The sequence below is a fragment of the Calidris pugnax genome, unplaced genomic scaffold (assembly GCF_001431845.1).
Source record: "Calidris pugnax isolate Ruff unplaced genomic scaffold, ASM143184v1 scaffold28, whole genome shotgun sequence".
Lineage (NCBI taxonomy): Eukaryota > Metazoa > Chordata > Aves > Charadriiformes > Scolopacidae > Calidris > Calidris pugnax.
The window spans coordinates 6,674,178-6,692,664 of NW_015090842.1; the positions used below are offsets into that span (position 1 = coordinate 6,674,178).

At 36.7% G+C, this 18,487-nt stretch overlaps 1 protein-coding gene across 1 annotated transcript in view; it reads left to right on the forward strand.

The window, feature by feature from the left end:
* Positions 1–18,487, forward strand: part of CDH13 (cadherin 13) — a 465,789-nt gene that overhangs the window by 170,503 nt on the left and 276,799 nt on the right. The window lies entirely within an intron of this gene.

The following is an 18,487-nucleotide window of genomic DNA, read 5'->3' on the forward strand; positions in this document are numbered from 1 at the left end:
AGGTCAAGGGAAAAATTATCAGTTCTTCTGGGTGATCAACTTAATATGATGCAAAGTTCTATCTATTACCTGTCCTATTTGGTTACCCTATTGCTATGCAAATTGGCAAAGGGGGGAGATTTCTTCTGACTATGTCAAAAGAACTAAGGATATACTTCAAACTATGTGTCCTTGAACACTTATGTAGCTGTGTGGGGCAGGTTAAGTAACTTTCTTACTTTATCTGCAGATAACCCTATTTTCTCTGTGCTGCTGTACTGTGTTGTCCTTATGTGGTTTGCTCTCTTCCCCCAACTCCCAACAATCACCCTTCAGAAGCTGATATGGTCATTAAGGTCAGAAAAGTCTGTCATGCTTCATGGTGACCCTCAAATCAGGAATTAAGGTGGAAGTAAGGGGAAGGGATGTTGAAACTTCAGTTTAAAGAATAAAAGTCAAAGTTGGAGAAGATCTGACTCTGAATTTTGGCTTACACATCTATAACAAACTCATTGCTGACAAAGTTACATTTATATGTGAGGTAGGGCTTCAATCTTTAAGTTACAGGGTTGATTTTAGACATGATTATTCACAAAACCATGTAATTAATCTGTCATAGGAAAACATAGAAAGCAGTACACCAAATGCAATCTCCATTAAGTCAACAGGAGTCGTTCCACTGACTTTAATGAGCTTTGAATCTACTCATAAATCTGCTATGAGGAGTGTCCAAATCAAAATTTATTTGAGGGTCACCTTGATGTTAATTGTTAGTGGTTCCATGTTGTTTAATTGCCAGGAAAACTGAATGTATTAGTAGGACAATCATATGGTATAGTCCTTTCTATTGGATACTACTGGCATCAAGTTGATGTGTATAATATTAATTGTGCATAATGTTAGTGGGCAGTCACGGGATGCCAGTTATATTTTGTGTCTATGAAACAGGAAAAAAAAGAAAATAATTTCTTCAGTGACTTTAAATGTCATTTGTGCCTTCAAGTGAATCCCTGCAAAATTAATGCTTTTTTGATCAACTAGCTCTTTAGAAAATCTCACAAGTTTCACACTTATCCAGTGCCTTTTAATCCCAGACTTTGGGTAGTGACTATAATTACTTTAAAATTATATCTCAAGTTTGTAAATACCAAGGCAGGTTCTGTTTAGTCCTATGATGTTTAATAAATTTAACATCTGTCAGAAAAGTTCAATCATCTGTATCCCAAATGGAAATGTTTCCTGCTTTAACATGTCATATTTAATTTAATTAGAGGAAAAATATGGGAAATATATCAGAAATATAAAAGGAAAAGAGTTCCTTTAATATTTGTCTGCTAAACAGAAAAGTAGCTGGTTTGCTTGAGGGACATAATTACTGTATCTTCTAGTGGTACAAAAACATGGGATAGTTAGAGAGTTGGGGGGGAGAAATTCTTTCAGTTTTGTTTTATGGCTTTCCCAATTCTTTGTACTGCTCCTAATTATTATGTCTTGTCTTTTAGCTGGTGCTCAGTGTATTAGGCTGTATTTAGGATCACTTTATTAATTGAAAATGTGTTTCAGAGCAATTGTGAATTAGATAAGTGACTTGATTAAAACGCAGTCCTTAAAAATATAAAATGAGAAAATAAGGTGAGGGAAATTAATCTTGACTCTAGACAATAGGAAGATAAGATTGTTTTGTAGTGTAAGGATATGTGTTTCGGGAGAATCAAGGGATAGAGCAAAAACACTCTGCATTTCCATTATTTCTCCTCCATTTTACAGTAGTAGTATAGAAGCATTGACAAACATTGTGGCCTCTGAGGTCTTGTTCATACAGGTAGTAAAAGATAATATCTGCCCAAAGAGCTTCCAGTCAAAACAGAGGTTGGACAAAAGGCAATAGTGTTGTAATACTGACAGTCTTCACTTATGTACCTCCCTGCCTCAGATTTCTGTGTATAAAATGGGGATACTCAATAAGTATATTAAAGATAAAGTATTTGCATACAGAGTAATAGAGATCTTTTACCTTTTGCTGGTAGAGAATCAAGGCCGATCTTTGATTTAACTCCTATTCCAAGCCATCTACTTAGTGGGTTACATCTGAGCTCAACCTCAGGGGACACATGCAGTGACATCTTGGAGGTCTTGCTGTGGCATAATTCACTGTAGTAATTCTCTTGTTAAGAAATGGCATACTAAGCATGTTTTTCTACCAGAAAGTTTCTTTTTAATTCTTAATATTTCATATCTGACACTGTGCTAAATGAGAACATGACTTAACTGTTGATATTGATTTGCATGTCATTTTTTCATTTCAATTTCCTATTCAAAAGGAATCAGTACTGACAAGTTAATGAACTCCAGCTACAAATACACAGATAAGCCAAGGGATAGGTTTAGTACCTGCCTTGTTCTAATTATGAAAGGTTTTCCTTAGGTGACTTTTTCATGTTCACTACAGGGAAACTGGAATGCTCTGTTCCTATAGTAACTGTCAACAAAGCAGACTATCTGGAGGAGTGATGTAATAGGGGGCTACTTATAGGAACATTTTAGGAAGTCTAAATTCATTTATGCCAGTATATTTAAGTCTTTAATATTTACTTGTGGAATACAATTACTTGAAGTACACCGAGCCCTAGGGCTCTGCAATTTAGTAAGGGTTCATAAAACTATGCTGCATTATATCTTCTATTTTAAAATTAACTTCTTGTATAAATGAATAGCTTTGGACAGTAGTAGTGGAGATCAGGACTGTAGAACTACCTCTCAGAGATTTTTCACTAAACTTGTTTGAAAATCTTTTGCCCCTGATATAATGACTATATATGGTATATACTTTTTTCCTTTGTGTTTTGGGTGGTGTTTTTTTTTATGTATATATGTTATTGCAATTTCTGTTTTGCTGTTGTTTAACACAGATAAATTGGAGAATCTGATGTAATCGATCTCTTGGCTGGTATCTTCCGCTACTGGGAGTTATGATCTGATCAAATCTGGTTCAGGGTTAGAAAAAAATGAAAATCCTAGGGTCTATCTCTTAATCTTATGGGTAGGTTTTTTGTCCGTACAACTTGAAGCTTCTTCCAGAAAGGCAGAGCAGTAAAACAGGGTAAAAATTGAGCTCTACATTAACCAATGCTAATCTATAGCATGTGCAAAGCTGAAGTACTCGCTTCGCTTGCAGAGGATAAACAGGCCACAGTGCTCCTCTGCAGTGGAGATTTACTAGAAAGTAATTCTCCACCACCTGGGAATTTTCTGCTAGGCACTTTCTGCATTGCCAGCAGTGATACAGATAGTTAATCTGATCAGGGAATTTTGTCACTGAAGTCACTTGTGGACTTTTGGAATTAAAGACTTGCTTTCCAAATGTTTGCCTGGGTTACAAGACCATGCAGAAATGGAGTGATGGAAGAAAGAGAAGCTGTATATATTAGCTAGCTTGTGAAGTAAATTTCTGTGGTGACCTTAAAAGGCAGGGAACATACTGTTTCATACTTTCCACCATAATTTCTCTTTTCAGAAGAACAGGGTGGAGATGGTTGTGGCACGCTGCCCTGAATTCCATATGCACGCCTTGCCAGGCGTTGCTCTGGCGATGGGAATAAACTGTTGCCTCTGAGGAATACACTAATGGTATTTGGCCAGCCAGACAAGTGGCATAAACAAAAGTTTAAAACTGTATTTTGGGAGTTATCCCTGCACAGTGTTAGAAGTTTGTTCTCTTCCGTGTTGTGCTGCTGATGCTGACAGGCAAAGTCAAGGTGCGCTGGTTTATTGACTTTAGAGGGAGCTCTGATTTCTCAGGAGGAGGGAGCTAGACATGCAGCAGAAGACAATACCTTTTTCTCTCTCTTACCCCAAAAACCAAACTCAAAACAACTAAGGAGCACCGGCAGCAATAATATTATTTATTGAGGATGCCAGGATGAGAGATTGAAAAAAGTGTTTTTAATGTTTTTTTCCAAATTATTATTCCAGTTTTGCAACTGGAGATGCATGGGGATGTCTGATGCAGGATTCAGTTCTCTATCATTTTATACTGTTCATATTTTCCTAACATGAGGAAAAGGTGAAACAACCAAAACATTGATTCAAGATTAAAGCTTCAAAAGCTTAAGATTTGAACTTTACTTAAATCTTTTGAAGGAGTTTGAAAAGCTATTATGTAATCATATCTTTCATTTCAGCTGCTGTTGGAACAATACTATCAACACAGCATAAAAATATTGTTTTTATCGTGTTTCTATTTGTATTGCAACAGTAAATAGCTCTCAGGACTTCTAAATTTGCAGGCTCAAGAAGTTTGTGATTATACAAGATAAGCTTCAGACAAGGCTATAAAAACCCTACTATTTGTTTTGTGCAAATGCAGACCTCCTCATGTTTTTGAAGTATAGCTATATCTGACATGAGCAGTGGGGTCACTTAGTCTTTGTTGTTTTTTAAAGTTAATGCTAGTTTCAGTGTATTTCTTGTATTTTCTGGGAAAGTTTAAATGTAATTGTGGTGTAAGTACACAGATTTAGTAACAGAGAACTAGATCCCTTTATTATTTAGTACAAAAATTGAAGCACTTGTGATTCAGAGAAAAAGAATAGGGTATGGGGGGGAGACCTGCCTGAAAGTGATCTGGTTGTAATCCCTGTGTCTGTGTAGTGACCAAAATAGTCTGGAACTGCAGACTTTGAAGTCTCATGTGGATCTACTGCCTGAAGAGAGAGATGTGGCTACTGGAGACATCGCTGAGGGGCTGCCTGCCGGTTCTGCTTCATTACCCAGATGTTCAGATCACCAGCTTAAATCTGAGCTTTTCCCTGCACTTAACAGATGAAAAGCTTCTTAATAGCATTGATAAACTGTGTTTTTATGCTGTCCTATGGACATCTTGCTTTAGAAGTACATGCCAAAGCTTTGCAGTCTTCCTTAGCAGTTCTTCACACTGATTTTGCGGAGTCAGCTACAGCGGAGTAGGTTTGAATAATTTTCTGCCAAGGAATGCCTATCACCTCAAGGAGGTGGAAATAAATGGAAACAACATTGCCAGAATTAAAAAAGAATAATGGGAAGGAATCCTGTCTCTGCAAACTTTCTAGGGGAGAAACTGGGAAGAGAGGTAAGGGAGTGGAAAAGTGGAAAGGTGAAGAAAAATCATCACCTAAAAGCTGTGGCAGACAGAAAGGGTCATCAAGAACACTGAATTAAAAAAAAAACAAAACAACAGGGGGGGAGTAGATAGATGGGAAATTGGAGCTCAGAAAAAATGAAGGAAAAGACTGTAAAAAAAAAAAAAAGCAAGCTATATCTATTCTTACAGGTTTTCTCAAATTGTTCATGCCCTCTCCCTGTGTTTTAGTTTCTCTTTGCAGCCTCTAGCATGAGTCTCATAAAACTTCACTAAGATTATAATGCAATACCTTGGCACCAATCTCTCTTGTTTATGTGTCCATTAGTTCACAGCCACAGACAGGCAATTTATTGGGTATGAAAAATGTCACCTATGGCACCCTCATTTGCATCTGAAAATTGATTTTTGTCACACTGGGATTTTAGGACAACCTTTTTTGGCAGCCAACATTGCCAGAAAACATAATAAAAATAATTATGTGACCACAAAAGCAGGTAAGGTTCACTGTAAATTTTAAGTCTCTACAGAATTGTAGTTGGCAAGGCATTATTGATGAGATTATCACAGGTAACTTTCACAATCCTTCTTGATGATTTAATATTGACACCTAAACTTAAAACATAACTTGTGATTGCCAGCTAAGTGTATAACAACATAATGGTACTTGATTATCTTCATTGAAACATTCCAGCATGACAGCAGAATATTAGAAATGTCAGTTGAACAACTGATGAACTATTAATTAAGATTTTTAAAGTGATAATTACTGAGCTATGGAATGCTTTTTAAAAAAGTACTATAAAACACCTTTTGATGATCAGTTAAAACATCACCTACTTAGCATTTTTGCAAGTGCTAAGTTAATTCATTTTTCACTGTTTGATGTATTTGGCTCTTGGAATCTGCCAGCTTTTGTCTCTTCACTGGTGAGATGGTTAATGTACATGGGAAGATGTCATTGTCCGTTGCGATACTGAAAAATCCTATTAATTATCAGTGTTAAGTTGCTCAAACACTTTCATTAGTTATTTTGGCAAAACAATTCCCCAGGGCGAGATATATTTATATAACAAATTCCTCTAAAGCTGAATCAACCATAAATGGATTATGCAAACTTGTTTCCTTTCTTGTAGATAAATTGTTTTACAGCAGTGTTCATTATGAGAAAGTTCTTTGCCCACTGTAGTACTTTATCAGCACAGAATAATCTACAGCTTCAGTTTCAATGGTAAAAAGACACCATTCTTTAATATGAATGCAGCTTTTAATCTTAGCTCAGGATGTTGGTTCTTTTTTTTTCCTTTTCTGCCTTATTTAAAAGACGGGCAAAGGATGGCAATTTATAAGCTCATAGTCCTTAAACCAAGTTTCTGTATGCAGCTATGAAGGGAGCAATGTGCTATTAAAAATGGATGATCATGATTTCAGGTGCATGCTAGAGGAAGGAGGGAGAAAAAATGTGATTCTTTGGTATTTAAGAAATGAGTAAGTTTTTATACAAACATTGAAAGTATGCAGGTGGAAAATTTGGGTTATTGGAGACTTTGGTTTTGCTAAAATAATTTATACCTTTGTTTTCTAATCAAATCCATATTCAGTGTTTTAATACTTAATTAATAATGCTTTGGCATTTGAATATTGAGAGAAGTGCTTGGAGTGTGACTCTACTTCTGGCTGGCTTTGTGGAATGCCTTTGCTAGGATTTATGAGACGGGCCATTAAACAGTAAGCAAGGGCTGCGCATACATATTTCACATTCACTCAGTGCTGTTTCTGCTAGCAGAAGGATTTGATCTTAATCATGGGTTAGTCATAGTCCACCCAAAACTAAGCCTGTTTTAAATCATGAGGGGCACAAATATTTTGCACTGACATCAGGCTTCAGCTGCCAGACGCACTTGCTGTCGTTCGGGTCCCCACTGTCAGTGTCTAGCAGAGCTGCTGGCTTTAAAGAGAGTACCAGGAAAGTTAGAGACGTCACCTAATTAGTAGTGAGATGAGATGTATCTCTGTTGGCTATCACAAGCATCACTCAAAATCAGACCCAATACCTTTATGTTCTGATGTGGCATTACCGTTCAGCAAAATCTCAGATATATTTGCTTTGCAAATGGTTTTATTGTTGATCAGTTCTTGCAGCCTGGGTTTAAATATTTACTGGGGGGAAAAAAAAATAAAAATACTGTTTTCTAAGTTTCTTGCCATTGTTTTAGCAGTATTTCCTCCTTTGGGGTTTGTTTGGTTTGGTTTTCATGATTTCGGCTATATTTTAAAACTAGGCTTTACAGTTTGTAGAAGTAGCCTGGATCACAGTCTGAGGGTGTGCTGAGTAACATAGTTTTACCATATTTGGTTCTCTTCAACTGAAAGAAGCAGCCACTGCCAGTAAAATTCTTTATTTAGTTTTTAACCAATTATTTTGCTGTTATAAATCATTGCATCCAATAGAGAAGAAAAATCATTACTATCAGTGGAGAATCAGGCAAATACAGGTGGTTCTTCTACAAAGTTAAAGCAAAAAAGAGTGATCCTCAATGTTTCTCATACTGATAGCATCAACAGAAAAAAGATACCACTGTATTACTGTATATGCTACATTCAAATACTAGTGGATATTGTTTCAACCTTATTGAATGAGACTTGGCTGTCACTATGAACAAGACTACTTGCTTCTTTTTCTTTGCTTGCTTAAAGCTCTGAAAAAGACTAATAGTAATTTACTTGGAACTCCATGACTTTTTTCTGTCCTAAGTACCTATGCTTTAGTCTAGGAAAGTACTAATCCCTGGAAAGTAAGAATCAATAGAAGAGAAACCCATAATTTCTATGTAGATAAGTAGTAAAATGAATTATTGCACAGGTTCCATTTCATTCCAATGCAAGACTATTTCAAACTTCCATCCTATTCTTTATCATTTTTATATTTCTGTAAACGATCTTTTCAGCCAAATAAGCTCCCTAAGCCACCGTCTCCACTGATTCTGTGCAATTCCTTTGTTTTTTAATGTTTGGGTTTGTTTGTTTTTGCAATTTATGCCACTAGTACTCCAAGTGGCAGAGGCATTACTTCCCGTCAAGTCATTCAGATCACAGAGATAACCTTTTTGTTTTCATCTTGTGCTGTAAATGTAATAAATCAAATCCTTGCCAAAAGCAAGTTTGAATTTTATATCATGAAATTTGCATTTCATGCTGTTGCTTATTCACAGAAGCCATCCAATCTGAAAAGAAAAGTAATACCACATGACTTGTGTAACTAATACAGACAAATGTTTCTAAGCAACTGCCTGAGCAATCTGAAGATCAAAAATTACTCATCTGAGAAACTTGTGTATAATGGTAGATAATGTATTTGTTCACAGATTTCAAGGTCTGCTAATGGACAGTTTGTAAACTGAAACAGGGCCAAGAATGTATCAAATTATGAATGCTGCAATTTATTAACCTTGTCCCTATGAGATAAGTTCAGCAAAATGAAGCTATTTTGAGCTAAGAAACTGGTACTGCGCTTCGCTCCACTCTGAAATGGTCAGGCAATAGCAACCAGACCCCTTAAGCTCTGAAGCTGATGGTTTGATTTGTTGCAGTGCTACATTCAGATAGCAAAAAGAATGGTGCAAAGAAAGTTGAATAACACAGAGTAGAATTCGTTTTCTTACGTTCCTTGAAAATTCTGCACTTCGTAGAAGCAACACGCTGTGCATAATCTGATATACACAATGGGTCTTTGGTCACATTTTGAAGCAGAGAATTTGTACGTGGCATGTGCAGTGAGAACCAAAGAATTCATCTTACAAATTCATAATGCTATTTAAATACAGACCCATCGAAATTCTTCTGGGGCTAGCTGCATGATGGATAATTATGAGGAGTACAGAGAGATTTTGCTGATTTAGCTCAAGCTGTGAAAACTCGGGTTTTTAATTCTAGAATTCTCCTGCTAAATTCCAGTGTGTCAGTAAAGGGAGCAGACATCACAGGTCTGACTTTAATGACTTCAGTGACTTTGGGAGCAAGACAATGTGTATAGATAAAAATAAAACTTACCTCACAGAACTGAACAAATATGAAATATGAACAAAAATGTGAAGTGGAAACTAAGGGGTGGTAATATTCTGTTTTGGTTGGAGCTCAGGTTTTTGAATGCATTCGAATATATCAGTTCTTTCTCAGAAAGGCACTGGATTAGAAATCAAGAGACCTGAATAGAATTTGTAGATGTGTGAGGTGTAAGTGTTAAAATAATGCAATACACTGAGAAGTCTCTGGGAGCAATTATTAGAATAATACCGAACCTGTGTCTTCTTTATCCCCTGTCAATGCTTTGACCACTGGACTATCTGTCCCTATTCAGTCACTCCATTGTAGTCAATAAGGAGCTATGGAATCCTCTAACCCTGCTCTGACTGTTTTGAGAATATTATTGCTTTTTAATAATCTCAGATGCAGCTTCCCACTGACAAGAAATGCAGAGTAGGTAGCCCATGGCCAATGCTACGAAACCCAGGTAGTAGGAGTAGCAGTGGAGTTGCTGAACAGATGGTATGCAGGCTGGGAGTAAGTTTGTTTGGGTCTGTCTTGTCATGGCCAGGAAACTTGAATAAAACTTGTTTACTTGATGTTGTGTAGGTGGTGGCTGTTCTCATCCCACGGAGACACTCAGTTAAAAGTCAACAGGTGTGAAGTAGGGAATATAAATATTTCTATGCTACTATGGCTGCACATTGTTAGGGCAGAATGCTCAGATCCAAACGTGAATTTTAATGATATACAGTATTGAACTATCAATGTCGCATTTCATATATTGTAAAGCTGTACTCAACTTTAGTTTCAGCAGTTATAATCCAGAAAAAAAAACCCAAACCTTCAAACTATTGTAAACTATAACTCCTGCCATTTTAGGCTCTTTTTCCTAAAGTATGTGGCAATTAATATTGTTAGCAGCTTGATGTTACAGCTCATGAATCATTGATCTGTTCCAGTGTAGCAATTAATTTACTTCTGATTCCTGACAGGTATATTCTTTGAATTTCCTGAATTAGACTTAATTTCCAGCATGTGATTATGGAAAAATGTGAGAATCCACTGAGATCTCCAAGCCAGTGTCTGGGTCTCCATCTTGTATGTTTCACTTTTCTTTTGGAAATGTTCAGCAAAAAAAGTTGAGCTTTGATTTCCCACCTTAAAATAGATATGGCAAAACCAAAACAATGTTGCGATTTCTAACTAGCATATTTTAAAAGTTTATAGAAGCTGGATCTAGATGAAAAATTTGACTGAGTATCTGCGTTTTGAGGTTTGTTTTTTTTAAGTCTCAGTAGTCATACTTTTTAAGATGTGAGTTCTTAGATCCCTCTCATCTAAGTCAGAACTTCACCTGTGTATTCTCTTCTTCAGTAGTAGTATGTGGGTCTTTGAGACTGTCTAGACTAATGAAAGGCTTAGAACTAAGGCGCATTGTCCTCTGAATTTAATTGGGTCACTGTGGTGGGAACAAATGACACATGGCATGTTCAGGTCTTGTATTTTTATCTTTGACAAATGCAGTTAATGTCCAGTACCAACTCTGGTACCACTTGGGTAGTAATAAGACTTTGTCCACAACTGACTACGACACTGTCTCTTTATTTGTATCACAGAATAGAATTAAGCTACTGGTATCAGACAGTTACTGTCTGTTAATTTGTTTATACTGAAGAGTAAAAATACAGCCCAAGTTGTGAAGTGGATTAATACACTACAATTTCAGCTCTTTGGACTCGGTTAATGCCAGTTGATTAATTTGTTCTGAGTAGCTGGACCAAGTGGTGAAGTGGATTAATGCACTAACATTTCAGCTCTTTTGACCAAATTTCAAGTCTAGCTTGGAGAATGAGGAGCGTTGCTGTAGGCTGGATGTAAGTGGGCATTTTGTCTTCATCACAGGCTACCACTTCATTTGTCCGTCTGGCAATTCCTGTATGGGAAAGCACAAGACTGCCAGCTCTGTAGAGCACCGTGCATGAGTAGTCAAGCCTAATAGACTTTTTTGTTGTGCAGATCTATGCTCTAAACATAATGCCTTCCTGCTTTGCGGTACTATGTAAGATGTTATTTTTGCTAGGAGTCAATACAGCTCTGATCTAATGGAAAAGAGGAAGGAAGTGGTGCAGGTGCTTGACTGCAACGTTACATTACATGCAAGGGTGTACCAGGAAAGAAAAGTATGGAAACTCCTTCCCAATTAAGCTGTCCTTGTTTACTGCAACAAGAAGCAGGCTTCTCGGACTCTTAACAGAAGGGGTCTTGTTTTTCAGCATGAGATAACTGGTAATTTTTTTGCAATACCCATAACTGGGTCTCTTACAAGTAATCTGTGTTGTGCAGAGAGTACGATTCATCTGGGTGTGCCCAGCTGATTGCACATGCATGGTGCTGGTTGCCAAAACATACCGTGTAGGGCTGTAGGACATACAGTCAGTGTCTACATGGTGAATTTTTTTCTAGGTTTTGTGAAATCTCAAAAAAAAGACTGAATTCTTCATTCATCTCCCTAAGAATTTTATGGAATGGGAAAAGAAGACATTTTGCTGAACAGTCAGGATTAGTGATAGAGTGTAAGAGAAGGAAGAGATATTTTTTAGTGTGTGTATCTGTGCAACATGACATGAATTCATTCTCATTTTAAATGAAGACTTGTTCTATTTTTTTAAGTGAGAAACAATGACCTGGAAGCTTTGGAACCCATGGGTCTGCTGCTAACTCTACAAGAGTTTCTCTTTCTGCTGGTCCTGCTTCTTGAATTTCTGTTTACACCACTCATACTGAATTTACAATGCCACTGTTGTGATTTGACACAGGGTTCTGGATGTGTTGTGGTATCTCTCCAGCTCTAGACTGATCTACGGCACATCCAAATCTATTTGCTTCAGTATTTTGTGCATGTCTTCTCAGCTTCCAATGAAAAAGGAGTTAAAACATGACATTAAGAGGAATTGCTGTTTATTTTCTTGTCTTGAATGAGTTGAAGTACCTGTACCAGAAGTGTTCCCAAATCTACCAGGATTTCACAAATTTTGACACTGGCTGTACTTTTGGTAGGAGTATGGAACTGGTTATCTGATAAAGAGAGGTGAAATAGAGACGCTTGGGAGTTGTAATTCCAAGACAGATGTTCAATACCAAAAAACCTAAGAATAGTAAAAAAAATAGGTATTTCTGGAAACAGAAAATGCAAATTTGATGTTACTTCAATTTGGGTAGCATTGTATCATCAGTGTTCAAGAGAAACAAATTCAAAATGAATGTTAATGAATAAATGTTTTCCAAAGAAAAACAAGACTTGCAGAATTACAGATGCCTGGAGCAACAGAAAGTGAGGTGTTATGTGGGAATGCAGAAAGTGCACAGGAAGAACAGAAGTATCGTGCAGAATTTAGAAAAGAATAGCAAGGTAAATCATTGATGTTTGGAATTAGATAAGGGGTTATTTTGTTGAGGGAATGGAGATAATGAAAAAATTTAGGGATAACAAGGAATATGTGGCAACAGAGCTTTAAAAATTGTTGGGGAGCAGGACTATGAAGGTTTTAATAGCAATCACAGCTTGGAGCCTTGTTTAGGGGGTAGGAAGAAGTGTGTTGCATGTATCCATTCAGACATAGGACCGAGGCTGCAGCCACTAGATCTATTAAATCATATACATGACTTTAACATACCCTATTATTGCTTTAGGGTATCTTGAAATTGCTTTTGTGCAGCACTGTTAAAATACAATGAATTTCATAGCACTTGAGCAGTCCAGAACATGGGTATAAAATGTGTTAGTTTTCTTCTGTGTACTTATGGCTGGCTGCCCTGCAGCAAGGCATAGAAAGCTGTTTTTCCAAGGTAGGACAACTTCTGCCATGAATAGGATTTATTTTACATAAGAAATGAATTTTCTTTATTAGAAATTGTCCTTATATCCCAGAAGTGAAATGTGGAACAGCTTGTTCATGGCTGCTTGTCTTATTCTGCATTTGGAGTTGTCGATAGTCCGCTACTGATCCACAGATGTTGTGGCTTTATATGGGTTATTGCACCACCAAAAGAGTTCATCTTTGATTCATTTATCATGCCCTATAATCGAGAGATGTATTCTTTCTCCTTACTCTGGAAATCAGGGTGTTTTCGACTTGTGTGAAGCTTGCTGGTGGTTAAAGGGAAGCTCTCACTCATTTTGAGTTCCTCCAATATAAGTGAAGAAAGGAGGCCACTCAGTAGGAATATTAAGAGCAAGAAGTTAAAGCTTTGTGTCTGTGCTGTGCAATGAATTTCTACATGGCTTAGGTTGAGCCTCAAAAAGATCAGATTTGAGAATGTCTCCATGCATTTAGAGCTATTTTCAATAGGAGTATAATATCTAAGCCAATGGGAAATGCTTTCATTAAAAGAAAAAAGAAAATTAAAGGTAATTTTTTCCTTAATTTCAAGATAATTTTTTATTACAGGACACTTTTCTTAAGGCTTGTATGCTTTGGCAATTGCATCAGCAAGTGCTTTCCTTATTTACGCTGCATTTACTTAAGGTGCTGAAAGTTTTGGGACATCTTCAACAATTTTGATTTTTTTTTTTATGGCATGCTGTAAAAACAGTCTAGTTTGTTTGCTTTGCAACCAGTGTAAACACAGTAGAGATGGGGAGAAGAGTATTTTTAATGGTGATAAGCGATGTGTTGTTAGTGTATCCTGGTGAAGACAGAGGCACAAGGTCAGCCGTCGTCTGTTTCTGAAAGCCTGTATTTGCAATGCTGTCTGACAGATGCAGTCAGTCAGAGCATATTTAGTTGTTTGTGGATAAGGGATACCTCATTATATTTAATGAGCAGTGTGGAACCAATATGAGATTTCCTGAAAGACGGGGGGATCCACATATGGTTCAAAATGAGAAAATAGCAGTAAATTATTGCAAGAAAAGTCTGAAATATTAATTTATAAAAAGAAAAGGCACTTGGTTGTCATTTCTTTGTTATTCTCAGAACAGGTAACTCCCATGGTTAATGTGTACAAAAGGAAAGTTAATGGCATTTAGTCCATTATCATCTTAGAAAAGCTTCTCCCTGACACAGAATAAGGCAGGTGTGAAGGTAAATGAAACTTACACTTCAATAGAAACAGGACTTTTCCCTCAAAAAAGGTACTGCAGAGGTTCAGGGCAATAATGAAATGTATCATTTCCCAAAGCAAAAGTTCAGATTTGTCTCCGAGATAGTTGACACTTTGTCATATATGCATTACAAAAATACTTTAGAATAAATTAGCATTAAAATAGTTATGATATCTACATGACCAAATTATTTCAACAAGAATATTTTTTTTCCTAATATGTTCTTGACTCCTTTAAAGATAAAAGGAACCTCCATCCTATTAAAATACTTCTGGCACAGGTAGCTGAATAGCACAGTACCGACGCTGTAGTCTGAGATTACCAAGTGCCTATGAAGTTAATGGCTATATTGGGTATGCAATGTAAGGATCTGCCTCTCTATTTATGTAACAATTATAATGGTAGAAACACCCAGGGTAATTAAATCAAGTTCTACCAGCAATTTTCATTACCCAGATGTTTTTTCTGCCCGTGCTTCACAAACCTGACAGCTTATGTGTATTGACATAACTGATTCCTTTAGCATGCTTGATTTTAGCTGGATTTATTCTTCTAAAATATACAATATGATTTTTAGGGTGACATTTACAGGCATTGAGGACAGACTGTTTTTGAGCAGATGTTTGTGTGTATGCCATTGACCTTTACAATTCCTAACTTTATTCATTGAGTTATTTATTTATTTAAATAGTTGTTCTTTAACTTACAAGTGAAGTTCCAGCACATTTCTTAGATTTTCATATTATTAACAATATGGGGAAATATTTTTCTCTTTTGGCAGATGTTTTAGATTTATTAACTCTTAATACTGCTTATAATAGCAATATTCTGATGATAGACATGGCATATATGAAGCAACTAGGTATAACAGCACAGTTGAGACATTTCAGCTGAGAATTATATAAAAATTATTTCGTATTAAGTGGATATACATGCAGTTTTAGTTTTTCAGTCTTATGTTCTGTAGGAAGACTGATATGCCACTGAATAACACATCCCATTTGCTTTTTCAGAGGAATTTTTTGCTTGCAACAAGCATCTGATTAATTTTGTTTATTATTTGTATTTGGGACTAACCTCATTTTATACCATCCAGCTTAGTATACGAATACAACTAAATGGCAAAAAACTCAACCACTTTTCTAGTCACCATAGTGGATTACAGATTGCCACTCCAGTGATGTTTCCAAGCCTTATTGTGACAAATCGATATCACTATTCAGCCACCTTATTCCCATGACAAGTTCTAATGCAATTTTCTTTTCCAAGAGTAATGGTGCCTGCTACTGGATAGTGACTAGGCCATTCATTCAAATATTTAAGTACTGCAATGCTCCCAAGAACCCCTGGTAAAAAGAAAGAAAACCAAAACAGAGTGGAGAGTTCTCAAGGGATCGGGGGAAACTGCAACTTGTGTAGCATCATAGTTTGGGCAGACTGGCAGCTTTCAATAAAAGCATAACCTAAATACCAGAAAAATGAGAGGCTCTGTTTGTTGCTTGCTCAATGTGAATAGAGAATCAAGCTTTGTTTCCAATGAATCAGCATACTGGGTGCTGAATTATTGCTTTACTGATTCCATGTCTAAAAAGGGAATTTAATGAAGTAAAAAATAGGGTGTAAAAGCTGGTTATGAAGTAGTGAACAGTGAAATGATAGTTGGATTCTCATCAGATTATCCACTGTCCATGAAAAGAGCAGCTGAAATCTAGTGATCACAGATGTGATATTGCTGTTAAATAGTAAAAATACAGAACCTGGTAGGAATTTCTCTCCTACCATTTTCGTTTAAAAAAAAAAAACAAACCCAAACAAACAATCAAAACCCAGAATATTTATTTTTGGTGCACTTTTCTTAGAAAGGCATAGATTTATTTTTTTTTAATTATTTTTTCACATTTTGCTTGTGGATAGATGTTTGTGGGCGTGCACCTTAGGTTTCTGTTTGTTGTAGAAAGCAACAGGTATAGGAGAAGTAAATGGTAATTATAGCCATCAGCTGTCTGGGACACGTCATTCTAGACTCTCCATACTGCCAGCCCTAGACTCCTGGAACATAAATACTTGTCTGGAGTCATGGGTGATACCAAGACATGGTAGGTACTATAGCATTTGATCAGCTGGTTCCAGCAAAGATGGCGGAAATCTCCTCTGTGGGTTTCACTTGTGTCAAGAGTCAAAAGAAGACTCTTGTTATAATGTTAGGCTGATTAGTAAGAAAATTTGAAGCAAAATTACCAACTCTATCCAGAGTAATTTCATATCCCTTGTGAGTTTCTTCTTCAAGAAATTTAAATAGTTCAATTCAGTAGAAATTATTATATATGCAATATATCCACATGTGAATGAGAATCTTTTCAGTGTTTTGACTGTCGAATCAGGTGCTAAGTGCACGTCATTTCAGATTCTTTGGCTTCTGTCTTATATACTGGTTGAAGACTGAACCACCAGTTGCAGTTGCTTAGCATTAAGCAAAATGTTCTTTCTTCTTCTGTGTTCTTTGCAAATGGAGAAGTCATTATAATAACCAGAAACAGCAGTGAATTATTAAATGTGTCGGTGAAGTACTCTTGACCTTTTCTGTCTTTCTGTTTACCTGCATTCGTAGTGATGCCTTTGGATACACATTTAATCAGTCATGTTACTGTTAGACACCAGGGGATGATGAGAGAGAGAAAGAAATCATAATGATGAAATCAGTATTTAAAAACCAGTGGTGAGGTTTGAAGAATAAACAATGTGAAACATACTCAGAGAAGTGTTTACATTTCTGTGCCCAGTCTGCTGAAGCTTTCTTATCTGTGCAACAAACTAATTGTGTTTATAAACAAACAAATAAATAATACGATTTTTCCTTTTTTGTTCTAAAGTCCTGCTCAGACATCTGGAGGACTTAAGTTTTACCACCCTTCTGCTTTCCTTTTGAACTTTGTTACTTCTGGGTCTTTGACTACCTAAATTGGAAGATCTAGATAGGAGAGCTAGATATTCAACAATCTGAAAATTCCTTTTACTCTTCATAGTAAAAAAAACATGATACATTCAGGGTCAGGTTGGATGGGGCTCTGAGCAATGTGATCTAGCTGAAGTTGTCCCTGCTCATTGCAGTGGGGTTGGACTAGATGACTTTTAAAGGTCCCTTCCAACCCAAACTGTTCTGAGTCCTTGATACGAAAAGATGTGAACATGAATTAATGTCTTGCAAAGAGCATGCATCTGGGATTTCTTTCTTACATTTTCGTGAACTGAGGGACAACCATGAGTGAAAATTGTGATCTGTTAAGCGCTGTTGAACTGAAGAACTGGTAATTTCCTTTTAGACATACTGGTAGTCACTTTCACTCTCCTTACAAAGTCACAGACACATGCCAGCCAAACTGCCTGCTGTGTTTACAGTATCAGTGATTTTGAAAGCTTACTGCTCCATGCGTTTGCCTTTGGACAGAATTCAGATCTTTCCTTTTTACTTGACACTTCAAATGTTTTTTTCTTGAATTTTCTCATGAATTTTTATTAGGGAAAAGTCTTCTGGGAGAGGAATTGAAAGACAAAAATAGGGACCCAAGTGGCCTCCAGACTGAAAGATTAGAGAGAAGTGGGAAAGCCTTTGGGAGAGATGGGAACTCTGTATTGGGGTGAGCCTCAAAAAGTTATGAAAATTGGCAAAATTGTAAGGCGGCATTCTCTGCATGGTTCCCACTACTCTTTGACTCCAGCGCGTCTGAAGCTGACTGTCGAAGACTTGAGTTCTCCTTGCTGCTGTTTGTTGTCAAATTTGAGAAGTGATGCTAAAGCTAGTAGAGGTAGAGCAGTGTTTTGGTGATGATAGACTCATTAGATGGGAGGCACCCGTACAGATGGCAGCAGGAGCAGCCTGTGGAGTTCTTGGCTGATGGATGCCCAGGTGGTGCCACCAAGAAAACTTACTCAGCTTTGCAGTTTTATTAAAAATAAAACCTACAGTTAGACCTCTCCTTATGTAATAGAATAGCAGCTATTAAAACAACAACAAGTATTTCAGAACTGAGAAACTTAAGTTTCTAGAATATCTGCATAAAGAGAGCAAAGTGCTATTTGTAGGATCTAAGTACCTTATTGGAATTAGACGTTTAATTCAACCAATGGTTTCTTTTGTAAAACTGTCATGACAACCTGAATGAATACCAACAATCTAAATCTTTTTCAGTTTCTCAATTCCCAACATAGTATAAATTTGTGAGTTTGTAGGGGGTTTTTGTTTGTTTGGGTTTTTTTTGGGGTTT